The sequence below is a fragment of the Heterodontus francisci genome, unplaced genomic scaffold (genome assembly GCF_036365525.1).
Source record: "Heterodontus francisci isolate sHetFra1 unplaced genomic scaffold, sHetFra1.hap1 HAP1_SCAFFOLD_167, whole genome shotgun sequence".
Lineage (NCBI taxonomy): Eukaryota > Metazoa > Chordata > Chondrichthyes > Heterodontiformes > Heterodontidae > Heterodontus > Heterodontus francisci.
Genome location: NW_027141337.1, coordinates 809,002 through 828,852, shown reverse-complemented (window position 1 = coordinate 828,852; position 19,851 = coordinate 809,002). Strand labels below are relative to the sequence as shown.

The 19,851-nt window shown below is 49.1% G+C and overlaps 1 non-coding gene across 1 annotated transcript; it reads left to right on the top strand.

Annotated features, from left to right (window-relative positions):
* Window positions 1–15,291: 15,291 nt before the first annotated feature.
* trnal-cag (transfer RNA leucine (anticodon CAG)) lies at window positions 15,292–15,374 on the top strand. Its single transcript has one exon. It is a non-coding gene; the product is annotated as a tRNA-Leu (tRNA).
* The last annotated feature ends 4,477 nt before the right edge of the window (window positions 15,375–19,851 follow it).

Sequence of the window (19,851 nt, the reverse complement as noted above, 5' to 3'; positions counted from 1 at the left end):
CCGTGGGGCTCAAACTCAAAAACTTGAGATTCAGAGTTTCATGCTTTCATCGACTGAGCTCACCAGGCCTGAGACAGTGTCCCCATCCTGTCTGTTATTGGACGGTGCAGCTGTTGGCTCCACCCCAGGGACTGAATTTGTTCTGTAAACCATGAACCAGCTTCCTCTCAAAACCCAGGTTTATCAGTAAATCCTCTTAAAAAGCCCCAGAGTGTGATATATTCCTCTCACTCAACCAGAATAAAAGTTACATATTTTGCTCTTTTTACCTTCCAAACATTGACTTCTATTTTTCTCAGCATTTATTTCTCTCTCTTTTTTATATTGTGCATTTCCTAATAAACATTTCATTTCAATTGTTTATGAGGGATGAAATGAACGGAAGAGATTTTCTGCAATGGTACCAGGGGTGTGGGACAGAGTGAGTGGTTTGGATCTGGAATACACTGCCTGAGAATGTGCTGGAGGCAGATTCAATCGTGGCTTTCAAAAGGGAATTGGATAAACACCTGAATAGAGAAAATTTGCAGGGTTACAATGAAAGGGCAGAGGAGTGTAATTAGCTGATTTGCTCTTGCAAAGAGCTGTCATGGACATGATGGACTGAATGGTCTCCTTCTGTACTGTAACCATTTGATTCCTTGATTCTAACTCTGTCAAAGTTGTTCTGAACTTGCTCTGCTCCAAGGAGAACAACCCCAGCTTTTCCAGTGTCTGCACATAACTGAAGTTATGAGGAACCATGGGGAACCCACTGTAAACCTTCCTCCAGACAGAAATACAACTGTTCACCACCACACTGTGACCCAGCTGTTCACAATATATATCAATGATTCGGAGGTGGGAACCAAATGTCGTATTTCCAAGTTCGCAGATGACACAAAACTAGGTGGGAATGTGTGTTGTGAGGAAGATGCAAAGCAGCTTCAAGGGGATTTGGACAGACTTAGTGAGTGGACAAGAAAGTGGCACATGGAATATAATGTGTAAAAATGTGAGGTTATCCACTTTGGTCGGAGAAACAGATGTGCAGATTATTTGTTAAATGGTAAGAGATTAGAAAGTGTAGATGTACAAAGGGGCCTGGGTGTCCTTGTCAATAAGTGACTGAAAGCTAACATGCAGGTGCAGCAAGCAATTCAGAAGACGAATGATATGTTAGCCTCTATCACAAGGCGATTTGAGTACAGGAGTAGTGAAATCTTGCTTCAATTGTATATAACCTTGATTGGACTGCACTTTGGAATACTGTGTGCCGTTTTGGTCCCCTTACCTTAGGAAGGATATCATTGCCATCGAGGGAGTGCAATGAAGGTTCACCAGACCTGTTCCCGGGATGGCAGGACTGTCCTATGAAGAGTGATTGGGGAAACTGGGACTGTATTCTCTAGAGTTTCAAAGAATGAGAGGTGATCTCATTGAAACTTACAAAATATTTAAAGGGATAGACAGGGTAGATGAAGTTTTTCCTCCGGTTGAGGAATCTAGAACCAGGGGACACAATTTCAACAGAAGGGGAAAGCCACTTAGGACAGAGACGAGGAGAAATTTCTTTACTCAGAGGGTTGTGAATCGTTGGAATTCTCTACACCAGAGAGCTGTGGAAGCTCAGTCATTGAGTATGTTTAAAGCAGAGATTGACAGATTTCTAAATACAAATGACAGAAGGGATATGGAGATAGTGTGGGAAAAAGGCATTGAAGTGGATGATCAGTCATCATCATATTGAATGGTGGGGTGGTCTCGATGGGCTGAATGGCCTACTCCTGCTTCTATGTTCCTATCAGTCTGCAAACTTCATATCCATGCTGTCATTGTCTCTTTTATTCCATGGGCTTCAGTTTTACTGGCAGTCTCGTATGTGACATCATCAAGAAGGTTTTCAATAAGTTAAATAAGGAGAAATTGTTTCCAGTGGCAAAAGGGTCAGTAACCAGAGGATGTATTTATCAGGTAATTGAGAAAAGAACCAGAGGCGAAATGAGGAATGATTTTTTATACAGTGATGTGTTGTGATCTGGAATGCACTGTCTGATCAGGACTTGAAAGCAGATTCAGTCGTAACTTTGAAAAGCAATTGGGATAAATACTGGAAGGAAAAATGTACAGATTACAGGAAAAAGCTGAGCAGCAGTTCTAATTGGATAACATAACCAAAGAGACAGCACTGACACAATGGACCAAATGGTCTCCTTCTTTGGGTATCATTCTATGGTTTTATGAACATAATGTTGATATAATTCGCTGAGTTGGAAGGGAAGTGAACCCAGATTCCGGGTATTCTAAACACCAGACCCAAACCAACTGAACAAGCCTGTTGTTTAATCTCTGTTTTTCACACCAGCATCTCCTCGCTCTTTCTGTGTTTCCTGCCTGGTCTGTTCCTCTGACCTTCATTCCTGACACTCTATTGAGAATGGCCAACTCACTGCACCTCTCACTCACACCATCACTCCACCCCTTCACCCACTTCCAAACCTCTCCGTTGAACAGCACCTCACATCTGCTCCTCTGCTCCATTAATATAACAGGAAAACATTTTCAAACAGACATTTCCAGACAGTGAACGTTCCAGTAAGACAAGGTAAAGAGCAGATTCATTCACTTTAAACACAGAGAGAGCAGCTCTCCCTGTTCAGGCTAAGGAGCAGATGTAGTTTCACTCCCATTAGTCTTAGAGACATGGGCCAGAATTTTAAGGGACCGTTGGAGACGGGAATGGAGGCTGGGGAGGGGGAGCGGGGGTGGATAAAATAGGGATGGAAGACGTCGGACCGGATTTTTCTGTCGGCGGCTGACATGGAGGGCAGACTTCGCACATCCACTCGGCAAGAAGGCATTTAAAGTATTTATGAGTCCAATTATCAGCAATTTTATTCACTGGATCCAATTGAACGAATAGCACACGGGTACCACGGGGCTTCAGAGACTCGCCTGGTTAAAGGAGGTGACTGGGAGGTGGGAGCTGAGTGTTGGCTTCACTGGGAAGCTCTCGGGTGAGGCAGCGTAACTTGGCAGTAAGGGTGGAGGGGGAAAGGGCATCGGGAAACACTGTCAGGAGTGGGGGCCAATGTGCCAGCTCTGCAGGGGGAGCCACACCAGGGTACGATTGGGGCAGTGCCACCTCATTGAGGGTGACAAGTGAGGTAAATGTGGCTGGGTGTTGTTTACTGTGAAGGACTTGCACTCAGGGAGGGGCAACCTGTCATGGGCCTCATTCAAGGCTCACATTGAGGAGGAGGAGGAGTAGAGAGGAAGGGAGGGAGGCGCAGGCACCAGCAGGGGCACCACAGCAGCTTGGGGGCCCACAGGAAGGCCAGCCTCGAACAGGAGGCTGGAGAAGGAGGCAGAGGAACACGTCAGCTGAGGTTCAACTACCTGCAGATGTCCGAGTGACAGTGTCTCCACAGACTGCGCCTCTGCACGGAGGTCGTCACTGATCTCTCTGCCATGATGCAGCTGTGCCCCATGGGACTTGGTGGGCACCTGATACCAGTGTCACTGAAGGTCACTGTGCCACTGAACTTCTGCACCAGCAGATCATTGCAGGGATCCACTGGAGATATGTGTGGAATCTCACAGTCTGTGGTGAATCAGTGCATCAAGGAGGTCACCAATGTCCTGTTCAGGAGGGCCGGTGACTATGTGCACATCGATCCAAACAGTCAAGCTGAGAGGACTATAGGATTCGGGGCCATCACTGGATTCCCCCAGGTGTAGGGTGTCACCCCATGTGACCATCAAGGCTCCTGCAGACCAGCCAGCAGCCTTCAACAGGAAGGGCTTCCACTTGCTCAGTGTGCAATTGGTCTGCAACCACTGCAAATGGATCCCATAGGTGTGTGCACAAATCCCGGGAAGCAGCCACAACGCCTGCATACCAAGGCACTCCCAGGTGCCAGAACCTTTCCGCGGCCCCATCCGCTTTCAGAGATGGATCCTTGGAGACAAGGGCTACCCACTGAGGACATGACTACTGACGTCTGTGAGGAACCCACGCACGGATGCAGAGGAGAGGTACAACACCTGCTGCGGGTCAACCCGAGCGACCATCAAGGAGGCCATTGGTCTCCTGAAGATGAGATTCAGGTGCCTAGATCGATCCAGTGGAGCCCTTCAGTATGTCCCGGCGAGGGTCTCACATATCGTGGTGGTTTGCTGTGCACAGCACAATCTGGCATTACAGAGGGGTGAGGTGTTGACAAGTGAGGATATCGTGGAGTGTGATGTCTCCTCTGATGATGAGGATGTGGAGGAGGATGCTGCCCAAGCAGTGCCAGATGAAGAACCTCACGCACAGCAGGAAAGGGGCCATGAGATACACACAAGGGAGACATGAGACACCCTTATACATTCAAGTTTCCTTTGAGCCTTACCACCTTCTGGAACCACAGCAATAAAGTCTTAGCTTTAAGCAGCCCTGTTGTCACCTGCTTCCTTCTGCACTGCAGCGTCCAGGTACACATCGCAATGTGACAAGACCGAAGCTTTGTGAACTCAGGGCTTGGTCCCTCACTTCCAGCCCCTTGGGAGGAAGGGTTTAAATGAAGTCCCATAGGGCATCAACAATAGGAAGGAGACATAGTGAGAGAACATCATTTCTTTCTTCCGTGTGACATCAAATGCAACCCTATCCATCTGGAATGCACATTCACCATGAACCCAAGTGAATCTAGGTGCTCTTCGGAAATCTTTTCCGCATGCTCCTACGTGGTGCTCCCCCTGCTCTGTCAGCTGAGGTGAAGACAGGCTGCTGACCTTGCTGCCCCATGGCTTGGGATGACATTGGTGGCCGTCCTCTTGCTGCCTGAGGCCTGGAGGGCCCCGGCACACTGAGGGCCTCCTGCACAGGTACAGGGACCCCCCCTCTGTCATCGAGGGTGATGGAGGCAGGCACTGGCATCACTTGTGTCACTGGCAGAGGGGCTTTGGAGCTACTGTCCACACCAGGAGCACCCTGAGAGGAGACCCCAGATGTAGCAGCCAGCTGCTCCTCCCCCTTATAAGACACACTTGTACCTCGCTGCTGACCTGAGAGGGACGTGGACCTGGTGAAGAGTTCAGGTGCCTCGTCCCCCCCTCTCACCTTGTCACCGCTGGATGGAGCTCATGGACAAAGCGATGGAGTGCAGGTCTGCACACATCTCCGGCAGCCACTGATTGGTCGGCTGGATCTGGCTCTCCATCAGAGTCACCAATCTCTCAAGTAAGGAAGCCAGACACACCCCCATCAGAGATAGTACAGCATGCAAGGCCTGGATGGATTCCTCCATCATCCGAGCTTGGGTACACATAACCTCCGGCAACTCTGCCAGATGTTGCCTGACCTCTTGCTGCAGCTGCAGCATTTCCCGAGTTGCTGGTGACACCAGAGGCACGTCATCAGCCTGGGACTCAGCATGGGCCTGGCCTCCCACAGACTTCCAACTGCCAGTGGCCTCGGCTGTCACAGCCTCCGTCAGCTGCCCGGGCCTGTCTGTGACGTGCTCACCAGCTTGTGTGCCCAAATCTAACAGCGAGTGGATACCCACCGAGTGAGGGTTTCTGTGCTGGTGGTGGGTGCAGGGGAATGATGTGACGGTGCACCCTCTGAGGCTCCCTCCTCCTCCTCAGAGGTGTCTGGCTGTCCCCCAGTCTCTCCAGCTCTTCGCTCTTGTCGTTCATCCTAGCCTGCATGTGAAAACAGGGACATTGAAGGGTTAGAGTCTGCCCATCGTGACATTCCAACCACCCCTACTGTGCAGCTCCATTGATGCAGTGGTGAACAGATGAGCAGTGTGGCTCCTTTGCAGCGGATGCACCCTTGTGCCCCAGGAGATGTTCACTCACTCTCTTAGGTAGGTGTCCCTGTCTCTCCTTCAGCTATGGAGCAGCTGCTTTGCTGCCCGGCCTGTTCCATGGCCTCCTCCTCCATCGGGATGAGGACATGGAGATAAGGCATCCACTGCCAGTCTTGACACGCTCTTTCCGATTGTGGGCTGTCTTCTATTGCAGCCACTATGATCAACAAAGTTCGTCTCCCAGCGGGGACAAGCCCAACATCTCTGATGGTGATAATCCAGCAGTCCATGATGTGGACACACATATTCCTCCTGCATGTGGCCCCTCTCGAGGGACTGTGTGAGTTTAGACAATGACTGACGTGCACCTCCCACCGAGATGGAGCCAAGCCTCAGGCAGCGTGTCCTGCTGCCCTTCCCCAATACACATGACTGGGTGGTCACTCCCTTTCCACCAAACACTCCCTCTCACTCTGCCATGCGCAATGTCCAAAGGGTCCAAAGTGTTTTGAGTTTGTGCCTGAGCAGCCTGGATCCGGTCATTGACCCACTTCGTGCACTGGATCCATGTCTTGGGGTTGACCCCATGGCTGCTGACTTCACCTACTATCTCAAAGCAGCTTTGCTTGGTCAGGTGGACAGGTCTCCACCTCCCATCCCTGGGGAAGAGGATCTTCCACCTATCTGTTGTCACCTGGAGGCGAACCTGCAGGAAGGCATCGCCAAACCATTGGACCATGGTCACTGCAGGCTCGCATTCAGCTCCTTACCTATCAGGCAGCAGAGACAGCAGAACGGGTCCTGGGGCATCAGTGACAGCAGAACGGGTCCTGGGGCATCAGTGACAGCAGAACGGGTCCTGGGCAGCAGAGGCAGCAGAACAGGTCCTGGGGCAGCAGATGCAGCAGAACAGGTCCTGGGGCAGCAGATGCAGCAGAACTGATCCTGGGGCAGCAGAGGCAGCAGAACAGGTCCTGGGGCAGCAGATGCAGCAGAACTGGTCCTGGGGCAGCAGAGGCAACAGAACAGGTTCTGGGGCAGCAGAGGCAGCAGAACGGGTCCTGGGGCAGCAGAGGCAGCAGAACGGGTCCTGGGGCAGCAGAGGCAGCAGAACGGGTCCTGGAGCAGCAGAGGCAGCAGAACGGGTCCTGGGGCAGCAGAACGGGTCCTGGGGCATCAGAGGCAGCAGAACGGGTCTTGGGGAAGCATAACGGGTCCTGGAGCAGCAGAGGCAGCAGAACGGGTCCTGGGGCAGCAGAATGGGTCCTGGGGCATCAGAGGCAGCAGAACGGGTCTTGGGGCAGCATAACGGGTCCTGGGGCAGCAGATGCAGCAGAACGGGTCCTGGAGCAGCAGAGGCAGCAGAACGGGTCCTGGGGCAGCAGAACGGGTCCTGGGACAGCAGATGCAGCAGAACGGGTCCTGGAGCAGCAGAGGCAGCAGAACGGGTCTTGGGGCAGCAGAACGGGTCCTGGGACAGCAGAGGCAGCAGAACGGATCCTGGGACAGCAGAGGCAGCAGAACAGGTCCTGGGGCAGTAGAGGGCTCTCAGGAAGACACTCCTTTAAACCAGGCAGCAGTGAATGCAGGTCTGGCAGTCCTTTCAATATGGTGCCAGCACCTGCCGTTGTGTCAGATGTCGGTGCCATCGGTGCCTCGTTCCCTACCTCTGGTCCTTGTTTACATGGGCCCCACGCCTCCCCTTCATTAATTGGTCGGCTGCTCCGTGATCGGGGTCGGCCGGCCACATTTCACTCGTGTGGTGACGACACCCGCTTCCGGTGCCTCTGCCGAGAGCCGCACCGTTAGTTTAAAATTCAGCCCATGGGGTCAAGAGTGGAAAATCTCCCCTCTGATTCTCTCTACTTAAACTGATGGAGACACCAAATTAAAACTGATGAAACCAGGGATTGTATCCTGGTTCTTCAATCTAGTTTTCTCCCAACTGAGCTATTCCATCCTCACTGTGAACTCATCTTCATTGGAGACAAATATAACTCCAGGTGGAATTTCCCCACCCGTTCATTCCTCACTTCAGGGGAATGGGACCCGACCAGATCGCGGAACTCAGATTATGTTAATGTTCTGCTCTTGATATCTTCATATTATCTTGCGTTTGAGACACTTTTAATCAGGTTCACGGACAAATTCTTCCATCATCCCTTCTCCCACATTCTCTCTCTCTCATTCATTCTTTATTCCTCACAGTCCAGAAAGGGTTAGGAATCAGAGCTCACCCCCAAACCCTCTGCACACAGACCTCTGTCTGTTACCCTGTTTGATCCAAGAGACCAGTCAATAAATTACACTCTTTATAAACACAGTAAGCTGCCTCACAGTGTTGGACAGAGATAAATACACTGAAGTCTTTTGAAAAAAGTTCATCTTACGGGTTGTTACTGAGCCCACAGAGCAGGACGGGCCCAGGCTCCAGCCCCAGCCTGTGCTGTGTTAGCTGATGCCACCTGGTGTGATACTGAGCCACACGGAGCAGGAAAGGGCCTGGTTGTATTCATGGCCTGTGTTGAGTTAACTGATCCCACTCAGTGTGGTAGGAGCCACACAGAACAGAATGGGCCCAGGCTCCTTCCTCAGCCTGAGGGATGATAGTTCTTCTCACACGTTGTTGTACAGAGCCCCACACAGAACAGGGAAATCTCAGGCTCCATCCCCGGCCTGTGGTATTTTACTTCATCGCACCTGGTATGGTACGGAGTCCCAAGAGCAGGAAAGGTCCAGCTTCCATCTCCGGCCTGTGCTGAATTAGCTGATCTGACCTGGTTGGCACTGAACCACAATCGGGGAAGGATGGGCCGAGGCTCCATGGCCTGTGGTGTGTTAGTTATTCTCATTTGGTGAGGTACTGAGCACCATATAGAGCAGGATGGGCCTGTGCTCAGTGAGCTGATCTCACCTTGTGTGGTCCTGAGACCCACACACAAAGCAGGACAGGCCTAGGCCTCATCCCCGGCCTGTGTTCAATTAGCAGATCTCAGCCAAAAGATTTTGATAAGGTTCCACACAAGACGCTTCTCTATAAGATTAAAGTTCCTGGTATCAGTGGTAATATATTGATCTGGATTGGGAACTGACTGGCAGATGTAGGCAGAAAGTAGTTCCAGATGGATCTGGATCTGTTTGGAGACCAGTTACCAGTGGTGTCCCACAGGGATCGGTGTTGGGTCTGTTGCTCTTTACTATTTTTATTAATGATCTGGATGTAGGTGTAGGGCGCACCATCTGTAAATTTACAGATGATTTGAAGATCTGTGAGAGTGTTTAGACTGCAGACGATGCTCGACTGTTTCAGGCTGATCTTAATGTGTTGGGAGATTGGCTTCATCACTGGTAAATAATGTTTAATTTGGGTAAGTGCAGTGTTATTCATGTGGACAGGGCGAATGCTCAACATTCATACACCCTTCAGGGAAAAACATTAAAGTAGGTGGAAAAAAGAAAATAATTTTGAGCAGAGATCTGGATGTTCTAGTGCACAGATCTCTAAAGTTACAGCAGCAATGCTGTGAAGTGATAGTTGGAGCAAATAGAGGGTTGGGCTGCATTCAGAGGACAATTGAGTATAAAATGAGGCATATTCTTTCATGGGATGTGAGCGACACTGGCAAGGCCAGAATTTGTTACCCATCCCTAATTGTCCTTGACAAGGTGGCGGTGAGCTCCCTTCTTGAATTGCTGCACTCCATGTGGTGTAGGTACACCCACAGTGCTGTTAGGAAGGGAGATCCAGGATTTTGACCCAACATCAGTGAATGAACAGCGATATATTTGCAGATCAGATGGTGTGTGACTTGGAGGGGAGCTTGCACATGGTGGTTTTTCCATGCATCTGCAGCCCTTGTCCTTCAAGGTGGTGGAGGTCTTCGGTTTGGAAGGTGCTGTCTGCGGAGCCTTGGTGAGTTGCAGCAGTGCATCTGGCAGATGGTACACACTACTGCCACTGTGCGTCAGTGGTGAAGGGAGTGAATGTTTAAGGTGGTGAATGGGGTGACAATCAAGGCGGCTGCTTTGTCCTGAACAGTGTCGAGTTTCTAGAGTATTGTTGGTGCTGCACTCATCCTGGTTTGTGCCTTGTAGATGGTTGACAAGTTTTGGAGAGTCAAAAATCACAAAATTATTACAGTGCAGAAGGAGGCCATTCGGCCCATTGTGTCTGCATAGAATCATAGAACATAGAAAGTTTACAGCACAGGCAGGCCAAAAAACGAGCCACCCAGCTGAATCCCATTGACCAGCATTTGGACCGCAGCCCTGCAGGTTCAGGTACTTGAGGTGCACATCCAGACTCCTTTTAAATGAGTTGAGGGTTTCTGCCTCAGCTACCCTTACAGGCAGTAAGTTCCAGACTCCCACAGCCCTCTGGGTGAAAAAACCTTTCCTCATCTCCCCTCTAATTGTTCAACACATCACTTTAAATCTATGCCCTCTAGTCACTGACCTCCCTACTAAGGTAAATAGACCCTTCCCATCCATTCTATCCAGACCCCTCACAATTTTGTACATTTCAATCAAATCTTCCCTCAGCCTCTTCTATTCCAAGGAGAACAACCCCAGTCTATCCAATCTTTCCTCATAGCTGCATTTTTCCAGTCCTGGCAACATCCTTGTAAATCTCCTCTGTAACCTCTCTAGTGCAATTACATCCTTTCTGGAATGAGGTGACCAGAACTGCACACAGAAATCAAGTTGTGGCCTAACTAATGATTTCTACAGTTCCAGCATAACCTCCCTGCTCTTATATTCTATACATCGGCTAATAAAGGAAAGGGTTCCATAAGCCTTCTCAACCAACTTATCAACCTATCCTGCTACTTTCAGGGATTTGTGGACATTCACTTCAAGGTACCTCACTTCCTCTACACCTCTCAGCATTCACCCATTAATTGTGTCTTCCTTTGCTGTGTTTGACCTCACCAAAGGCATAACCTCACACTTCTCCAAGTTGAATTCCATTTGCCACTTTTCTGCCCACCTGACCAGTCCATTTCTCCAGCTCTCCTAATGAGCATTTCACCACGTGCCTTGAGCTGAGTTACTCATCACAGAATTCCCACTATCTGATTTACTCTTGTAGCCAGAGTATGTATATGAATGGCCCAGTTAAGCTTTTGTCAATGCTAAACCCCAGGATGTTGATGGTGGGGGGATTCAGCGATGGTAATGCTGTTGAACGTCAAAGGGAGATGGTTACACTCTCTCTTGTTGGAGATGGTCATTGCCTGGTACTTATGTGGTGTGAATGTTACTTGCCACTTAGCAGCCCAAGTCTGAATGTTGTCCAGGTCTTGCTGCTTCTGGACACGGACTCCTTCAGTATCTGAGATGTCCCGAATTTGTCCTTTTATGAAACCTTGGTCAGGACTCACTTGGAATATTGTATCCAGTCTTGGTCTCCTCACATGATGGGTGATATTGAGGCTTTGGAAAGGGTACAGAGGAGAGACATTCGACGAATTCCCAGTATAAGACATCTTGGTTATCAAGTTAGACTAAAAGAGTTGGGACCCTACACCTTACAGAAACCTAGACTGAGGGGTGATCCGATTGAGGTTCATAAATAATGAAGGGTCCAATTCAGCATGGGAGAGGAGTCATAACTTGATATTGTCAAAGGCCATATGGCACCCGGATCACATTAAATTTCATTTTCAGTGGCTGGTTAATGTACCAGGATGGCTGAGTGGTTAAGGTGTTGGGCTTAAGATCCACTAAACATGAGTCTGCGTGGGTTCAAACCCCAGTCCTGGTATCTGTGCTTACAAAATGTTACTTATTCTTTCCCTGACTTTTGCCTTGCACCATCATCTTTTCTGTCATTTAATCACTCTTGCCTTCCATCTGAGCACAGCTTCCTATTATTTGATCTGCCCCAGCACCGTTCCTTGGCTCTGCGCTTGCTTACAAACTGGTAAATCTTTAACTTAATCTCCTCTGTACCCTGACAATGACCTTCTCATCCTTCCTGGATTGTGGTTCCTCACAGGATCCGCTGCCTCTCCGACTCCCCTCCAGGTAACTGAAGGCCCTGAGCCTTGGTCTCGCTTTATACGCTAGCTGGTAGTTGATTCCTTGCAGGTCTGCCACCGCTCAGGAGAAGCTCAAGACCCAGATCAAGCAAAGTATCAAGAGGAATGTGAACAAAGGCTCCCTGGTGCAGAGCAAGGGACAGGGCGCCTCCGGCTCCTTCAAAATCAGCAAGAAGGAAAACCCAGGGAAAAGTGGGAAAGAAGGTGAAGAAACCAGCAGCCAAGAAATCTTTAGTGAAGAAACCAGCAGACAAGAAATCTTCAGTGAAGAAACCAGCAGACAAGAAATCTTTAGTGAAGAAACCAGCAGACAAGAAAGTGACAACAAAGAAAGTAACAGCCAAGAAAACGAGCAGCAAGGCGGCGGCAACGCCAAATAAGGCGGTGAAGAAAGCAGCGCTTCAGAAAAAGTCTCCTGCGAAGAAGGTCAAAAAAGGCAAGAGTGCGGCGGGCGGAAAGGCGCTGAAGAAAGTGCAGACATGGAAGAGCAAGGTCAAGCCGAAAGCAGCGAAGTCTCAGAAAGCAGGGTCTGGAAAGAAGTGAAAGCGCGGGAAACTTGTAGACATCTGAACACAAAGGCTCTTCTCAGAGCCACCCACATCTCTCAGGAAAGAGCTGATCCCCTGATCAAATGATCCCTGTCCAGGCCCCGCCTGCAGATTCCACATGGAAATGATTTGGAGTAAATCCAGGATCCCTGGTGACTCCCCTCCACCCAGCCCTTTCCCCACTCTCTGTCATAAAACAGAGGGATGTCCGGCCCTCACTCTAACTGGGGATGTGTTCGGTGCAGTCTCAGTTCACAAATTCAGGGGGAGAGTTTGTAAGACAGTAACACTGGCGGAGAAACCCCACCTCACAACTCAAACCCCAACACATGAGTTTCTCCAATTCAGCTGGAGTCGGGTGAAAACAGGAGCTGGGATAGGCTGTGATCGTTAATGTTAGGAATGGATATGTTCAGGGAGGAATGTACCTGGAATCTCCGAATATAATAGTTCCTTATTTCCCCAGATGACACATTCTGCAGTGAGAGTGAAAAGTCTCTTCACTGCTTCACATTTATTAATTGTTTGGTTCGAGATGAATAATGAGTCAGAGAGTAATGACAGGATCTGAAGCTTCTCTCACATCAGCCCTTGAATGACTCAGTGTGAAGTGTCCAATGTGTGAAGCTACTGCCAGGGTTTGTCAATCTGAACAGTTTCAGCTCAGTTACTGGGGGCCTGGAATCCCCGCAGTTTGACTCTGTCTCTGATTGGTCACCCGCTTCTCAATCCAATTCTTAACCAATAGGAGAATCACATATAAGTAAATAGAAGTTCTCATTGGCTCAGATTTTCCAATTGGAAAAAGCCTGGCAATTCCAGAGCAGGAAGGAATTGAAGTGATGGAAAATTTCAATTTTCAGGCAACAATTTTAAAACCTCTCATTTTATGTTCTGTTTTACTGTATTTACCGTCACAAAATCCTGACACGATTTTAGGAATCGTTTTCATTTGTCAATCTGTTAACTGTAAGCGGCGGGAGAAAGGTCCGGTTCAGCAATTTAAAACGGGACAAATATCAGCTTCCACTCTGTAAAAGGAACAAATTAGCGACTAACCGCCTCTCACAGGCTTCTCGGGGACTGACAGAAACGAGCGGTTTCTGATCTTTTCTCCTGAAAGAGGCGGATAATGCTGCAGGGAGCAATGAACTGCCCTTCACTTTCTGGCTGCTAATACATCCCTGACTTTAAACAGTTCAAACAGCGACTGATGCTTCTGCCGGAAAATTAGCAGATTCACCAGAATGATCCCGGTCCATCATGGCCAAAGACATCCAGCTGGCCCGCCGCATCCGCGGGGAACGCACCTAAAACCCAGCTTCAGTAACAAGTGTAACAAGGGCTCTTTTCAGAGCCACCAAATCAGCAAAGGAAAGAGCTGCCATCTCTGTTCATCATCAAACCCATTAGATTGGAGGGGCGGCCACATGGTTTCTGTTTTGTCACATCACTTTCCCGAAAGGCCTGTCGGACTGAGAGCTGATCTGGAATTTAGAAAGCAGCATTACCGGAGACTCATTGCTGCTCAGCACAATCTCAACCCCGCTCCTGGGATCCGTTAGCTGGCATTTGGGGAAAAGAAATGGATCCCAGTTTTATATGGAAGGCATTAATGGAGCCGGGTCCGTTCACATGAGGGTTATTTACAAACATTACCCAATGAGTTCGCTAATATTTGAATCCATTGGAGATCAGTACCCAGGATATGTAAGGCAGCTCGGTCACTCTGACTGAAACCGCCAGTTCCCCGGGGTTGCAGACCCTGACACTGCGGGGAGAGAATCCCCGACTCTATCCCGCCGCCGGGGGAAACAGACAGCTCTGTGTCCGCAGAATAGGGAGGGCCGGGGGGAAGGCACACCTGAAAGCGCTGCAATGGACTCAGCTCCTGTGTGTGCACAACTCTCACTGATTCCGTCCTCTGGGAACAGTGCGGTCTAAACAGATCAGGTTAGGAGAGAAACACACAGCCCGAGAATGGCCTCTTCCTTCCTGCATTTACTCTGTTCCGGGAGCAGATTCCCATTGAGAAGCGGCGCTCAGATCACCGGAGAGAAAAAAAAGCACAATTCAAACTGTCCAAATGAAAAACAGAGAATTAACCCGGACACTTCCATTATTAAATTAATTCATCAGCTCCGAACCAGTTCCCGTTAATGTACCGGGATAATCTCGGGATTTATAAAATCGAAGGCAGCGGGATTTATTAAATTGTTGATTCTGACACCCTGTAGTTCACTTCTTCACTTAACTAGAGGGGGAGATGTGTGAGCAGAGAAACAGAGCGAAATCCAGAGAGGGAACTGAAAACACACCTGGACAGATGTGAAACAGGTCAATCCACTGTTACAATAACTCCATCAGTGACTCCCTCCTGACAGTAACCAGTCCTTTCACAGAGACTGTGGGTGGCTCTGAAAAGAGCCTTTGGTTTATTTGATGACATTTTGGCCGCTTTACCTTTTCTGGGAGCTCTGAGCGCTGGTTTTCTTGGGCTGCAGCACGGCCTGGATATTAGGCAGCACCCTGCCCTGAGCGATAGTCCCTCCTCCCAGCAGCTTGTTGAGCTCCTCGTCGTTGCGGACGGCCAGCTGCAGGTGTCTGAGGATGTTGCGGGTCTTCTTGTCGTCCCGGGCTGCGTTCCCGGCCAGCTCGAGGATTTCAGCGGTCAGATACTCGAGCACAGCAGCCAGATAGACCGGGGCTCCGGCACCCACAAGCTCAGCATAGTTACCCTTTCTCAGGAGCCTGTGAACACGGCCCACCGGGAACTGCAACCCAGCCCGGGAGGAGCGAGACTTGGCCTTGGCTCGAGCTTTCCCGCTCGTCTTTCCTCTTCCAGACATTTCCACAATCTCACAAATACTTTCACAAAGAATGAATAATTTCCTTAGCATTGATAGCATGTCGCAGGTAGTCAGGATGGCCGAGCGGTCTAACGCGCTGCGTTCAGGTCGCAGTCTCCATTGGAGGCGTGGGTTCGAATCCCACTTCTGACACCTTGTGTTTTGACTGCACTGGAGGCGTTTGGGAGCAGCGGTGAAAAGCAAAGAGAAAGCAGGCAAGAACATGGACAAACAAAGGAACAATGGACCCAAAGATGTTGCAACATAACATGAGTATAAGAGGCAACGAAGCAAACAGCAGGGCACATAAAAGACCAAAAATGTAACCTTTGTATCGGGGTGGAAGATGTTGCCAATATCCTTAATGAATACTTTACTGTTTTCCCGAATGAGAGGGTGATGCAGATATTGTTATGAAGGAGGAGGAGTGTGAAGTATTGGACATGATAACTTAAGGAGAGAGGAAGTATAAATGGGATGAGCATCCTTGAATGTGGAAAAATCACCAGGACCAGATGAAATGTACCCCAGGCTGTTGAAAGAAGCCAGGGAAGAAATAGTGGAAGGTCTGACCATCATTTTCCAATCCCTCACTGGATACAGGTGTGGTGCCAGAGGATTGGAGGTCTTGTAACGTTGCAATAAAAGCAAAATACGAGGCAGATCAAGCATGGCTGATCCTTTCGAGTAGAGAAACAGGGCTGAATTCCCTGAACCAGTGCTACAGCTTTCAGAATAGAAGGAGCCTACACACACCTGATGGGTTCCACTTAAACAAAAGAGCTGGAGGTGTTGACGGTCAGAACAGATAAAATGTGGAGGAGTGTTTGAAGCAGATGCTGTGTGGTTACTGTAGTTGTACTATGGAGTTATTTCAAGGAGGTGATTCTGAATGTAATGGATCAACGTGGACCCGTCCAAGGCAAAGGTTCTAAACTTCCCTGTGGTCCAGCCTGGTTGAATGAAACTGAAGAAAACAAATCACCCAGAAGTGGAAAAGAAATATAAGGCCATGAAAGCACAGAATTCAGATGGATGCAATACCAGATGGTATGGCAAGAGTGTAAAACAGCAACAGACTTGTGAATAAAACTTTCCCATTGAATGAGACAAGAGAAAAGAAGGGTAATAATAGTGTCAGGTGAGTTGTGACACGATTCACATTCCACCTTGATCTGAATAGGACTGTTGAAGGGAGTGATTGAGAAGAATAGAGGAGAAATGAAAAGAAAGGAGAAATAAACAAAAGGTCTTTTGATTTTAGAATGCTTGTTTTTGGAAATGACAGACTGTAAAGTGTGTGTGTCAGAAGATATAGAGCGAAGTTGGGTGTGACAAGATCACAGGAAAGTTGTGCCCTGAGACAAGGTGTGTGTTGACAGGAAAGCTGCTTTCTTTTGCACAATATGTATTTTATTCGTATAATTTGTGCAATTACATTGCAAAGCAGTTCAAATTTAATATTACATAAGGTACAATTCAGATCAGTTTCCTTCAATAATGTACATGATGTATCTCACTATCCCTGCCTGCACAGGTTATATTTACAGTATTTACATTACACATCAAACATTCTCTGGTGCAAACAGCCCGAGGGGTTTTACACGGGTTCCAGCCCCTCACTGTACTGTGGCCTACGAGGGCCTTCGACTGCAGCCTTTCCCCATTGAGTCTCCATGGTGGCTTCCCCAAGCTTTAATGCCGTCCCACAGCACATAGTCTTGGACGTTGCAATGTGCCAGTCCGCAACACTCGGTCATGGACAGCTCTTTGCACTGGAATACCTGTCCCACGGCCGGGCTCGTGCTCAATAGAGATAATTTCAAATGAACATTTCGTAAATCCGTGCTGTCTCTCTCACAATAAAGAGAACAGGATGTCTGGCAGATTCAGTGTGAGACAATAACACTGCCGGGTAAAGGCCGCTTTGCAACTCCAATCGTAACACAGGAGATTCACCAAACAGCTGCAGTAAGATGCTGTAAACTGCTGGAAGCGGATGTGTGTGGAAATGGTGATGTTACTGAGGAGGTTTCTTAGTATAGAATGGACTATGTTTTGGTGGGAATATTACTGAGTGTTAATTGCATCGGGACCATATTTAAAAGCTCCGGCTTTCTGGAAAGCCTTGACTATGAAGGCCGAGTCTGGAAGGGTTTGTGTGGAGAGCTGGGTTTCGGTTCTACTGTTAATAAAGGGTTTGAAATTGGCAGCCCGGAGGAAACTGGAGGTGGAGCTGAAAGATGAGGGGCCGTTCTCTCTCTGTCTGTCACTCTGGGTGTCTCCTCCATCGAGCTCTCTGTTTAATCTTCACTCTTGTCTCTTCCCCTCCCTGCTCTCACTCTGCCTTTCTCAGCCAGGTCCAGGTGGCCTGTATAAAAAGGAGCCTGACAGAATCAGTCTCTTTTATTGTGCACTGATTTGAGGAAAGAATCAACATGTCTGCCAGTAAACAAGAGTATGCTCCAGGCTGGCAGCATGTTAGAATCCATGAGGAAAGGCATCATCACCCTCATTGACAAGCAGAAGGGGGAGAGGACAGAAATCAGAAATTGGTGGCCCAATTTCTGCTTAATGCTGACTACAAGATTCTGTCAAAAGACATAGCCAGTCGATTCAAGTCTGCTCTGGACTGGTGATTCACCCTGATCAGACCTATACTATACCAGGCAGGACAATCTCTGATAGCTTTGCGCTACTCAGGGATATGATCACCTATGTACGGGACAGGAGGGTGGACACCTGCCTCATCAGCCTGGACCAGGAGAAGGCTTTTGACAGGATATCGCACACTTACATGATGGATGTGCATTCCAAAATGGGGTTTGCGGAGGGAATCTGCAATTGGATCAAACTAGTCTACACAAACATCAGTAGTGCAGTCTCAATCAATGGGTGGGAATCAGAAAGTTTCCCGATCCACTCTGGAGTCAGACAGGGCTGTCCTCTCTCCCCTGTCTTGTTTGTTTGCTGTATTGAACCCTTTGCTGAGTCTATTAGGAAGAATGCCAGCATCAGAGGGGTGACAATCCCAGGCAGCGGAGGCACTCAGGTGAAAACCTCCCTGTACATGGATGACGTCGCCGTTTTATGCTCGGATCCACTGTCTGTGCGCAGAGTGATGAGCATCTGCGACCAGCTCGAAATGGCCTTGGGAGCCAATGTTAAACACGGCAAGAGCGAGGCCATGTTCTTTGGGAACTCGGCTGACCGATCCTTTGTCCCCTTCACCGTTAGGTCAGACTACCTGAAGGTGCTGGGAATATGGTTTGGTAGGGCTGGGACGTGCACCAAAACCTGGAAGGAGCGAGTAGCCAGGGTCCAACATAAGCTGAGCATGTGGGAGCAGCGATCTCTCTCCATTATGGGTAAGAACCTGGTCATCAGGTGCGAGGCGCTCACATTGCTGTCCGTGGTGCTGGTCTGGCCCATACCGCATTCCTGCGCTGTGGCGATCACCTGAGCCATTTTCCGCTTCATCTGGGGATCCAAAATGATCCGAGTCCGGAGGGACACGATGTTCAAACCTCTGGATAAGGGCGGGAAAAATGTACCCAACGTCGCCTTCATCCTTATGGCTACCTTTGTGTGCGGCTGCATCAAGCTGTGTGTAGATCCCCAGTTTGCAAACTTCAAGTGTCACTACGTGCTGAGGTTCTATCTGTCCCCAGTGTTGCAAAGGATGGGCCTGGTCATATTGCCGCGGAATGCTCCATCAAGTTGGACTGTGCCGTACTGCCTATCCTTCATGGAAAAGTTTCTGTGGAAAAACACCTTTGACCACCAATCCATCAGGCAGTGGTCTGCACGGAATATCCTCAAGACCCTACGGGAAAAGGAGATGGTGGATCCTGTCAGATGGTCCCCTGAGCAGAGGTCCAAAGTCATTTGTCAGAATGACTCATCACCAGAACTTTCAAACAAGCACCAAGATGTAGCCTGGCTGATGGTGAGAAGAGCCCTCCCTGTCAGGTCCTTCCTGCACACCCGAAGTCTCGCCCCCTCCGCACAGTGCCCCCGCATTGGCTGTGGTGGGGAAGAGACGGTCGCCCACCTCCTCCTGGAATGTGTCTTTGCAAAGCAGGTGTGGAAGAGATGCAGTGGTTTTTGTCGAGGTTCATCCCAAGCAGCTCTGTAGCACAGGAATCTGTGCTCTATGGGCTGTTCCCAGGGACGCACACCGAGATAAACATCAACTGCTGCTGGAGGACTATCAATTCATTGAAAGACGCTCTTTGGTCTGCCCGAAACTTCCTGGTCTTCCAGCGCAAAGAGTTGTCCATGACCGAATGTTGCAGACTGGCACATTCCAAGGTCCAGGACTACGTGCTGAGGGACGCACTAAAACTTGGGGCAGCCGCAGCAAAGGCTCAATGGGGAAAGACCACAGTGTAAGCTCCCCTCACCACGCTGAACTGAGGAGCTGGATCCATGGGAACCACTCGAACTATAACCAGAAAATATTTGTTTGCTGTAAAATGGACATGGCATGACAATGAAATGGAAGGGTTGTGAGGCAACTCACTCCTGTATTGAAGGAAACTGATCTCCTTTGCACTCTTTGTATTGTTTGACTTGGTGCTTTTTGGAACTGTTTTGTAATGTATTTTTTTTTTACAGATTTTTATGA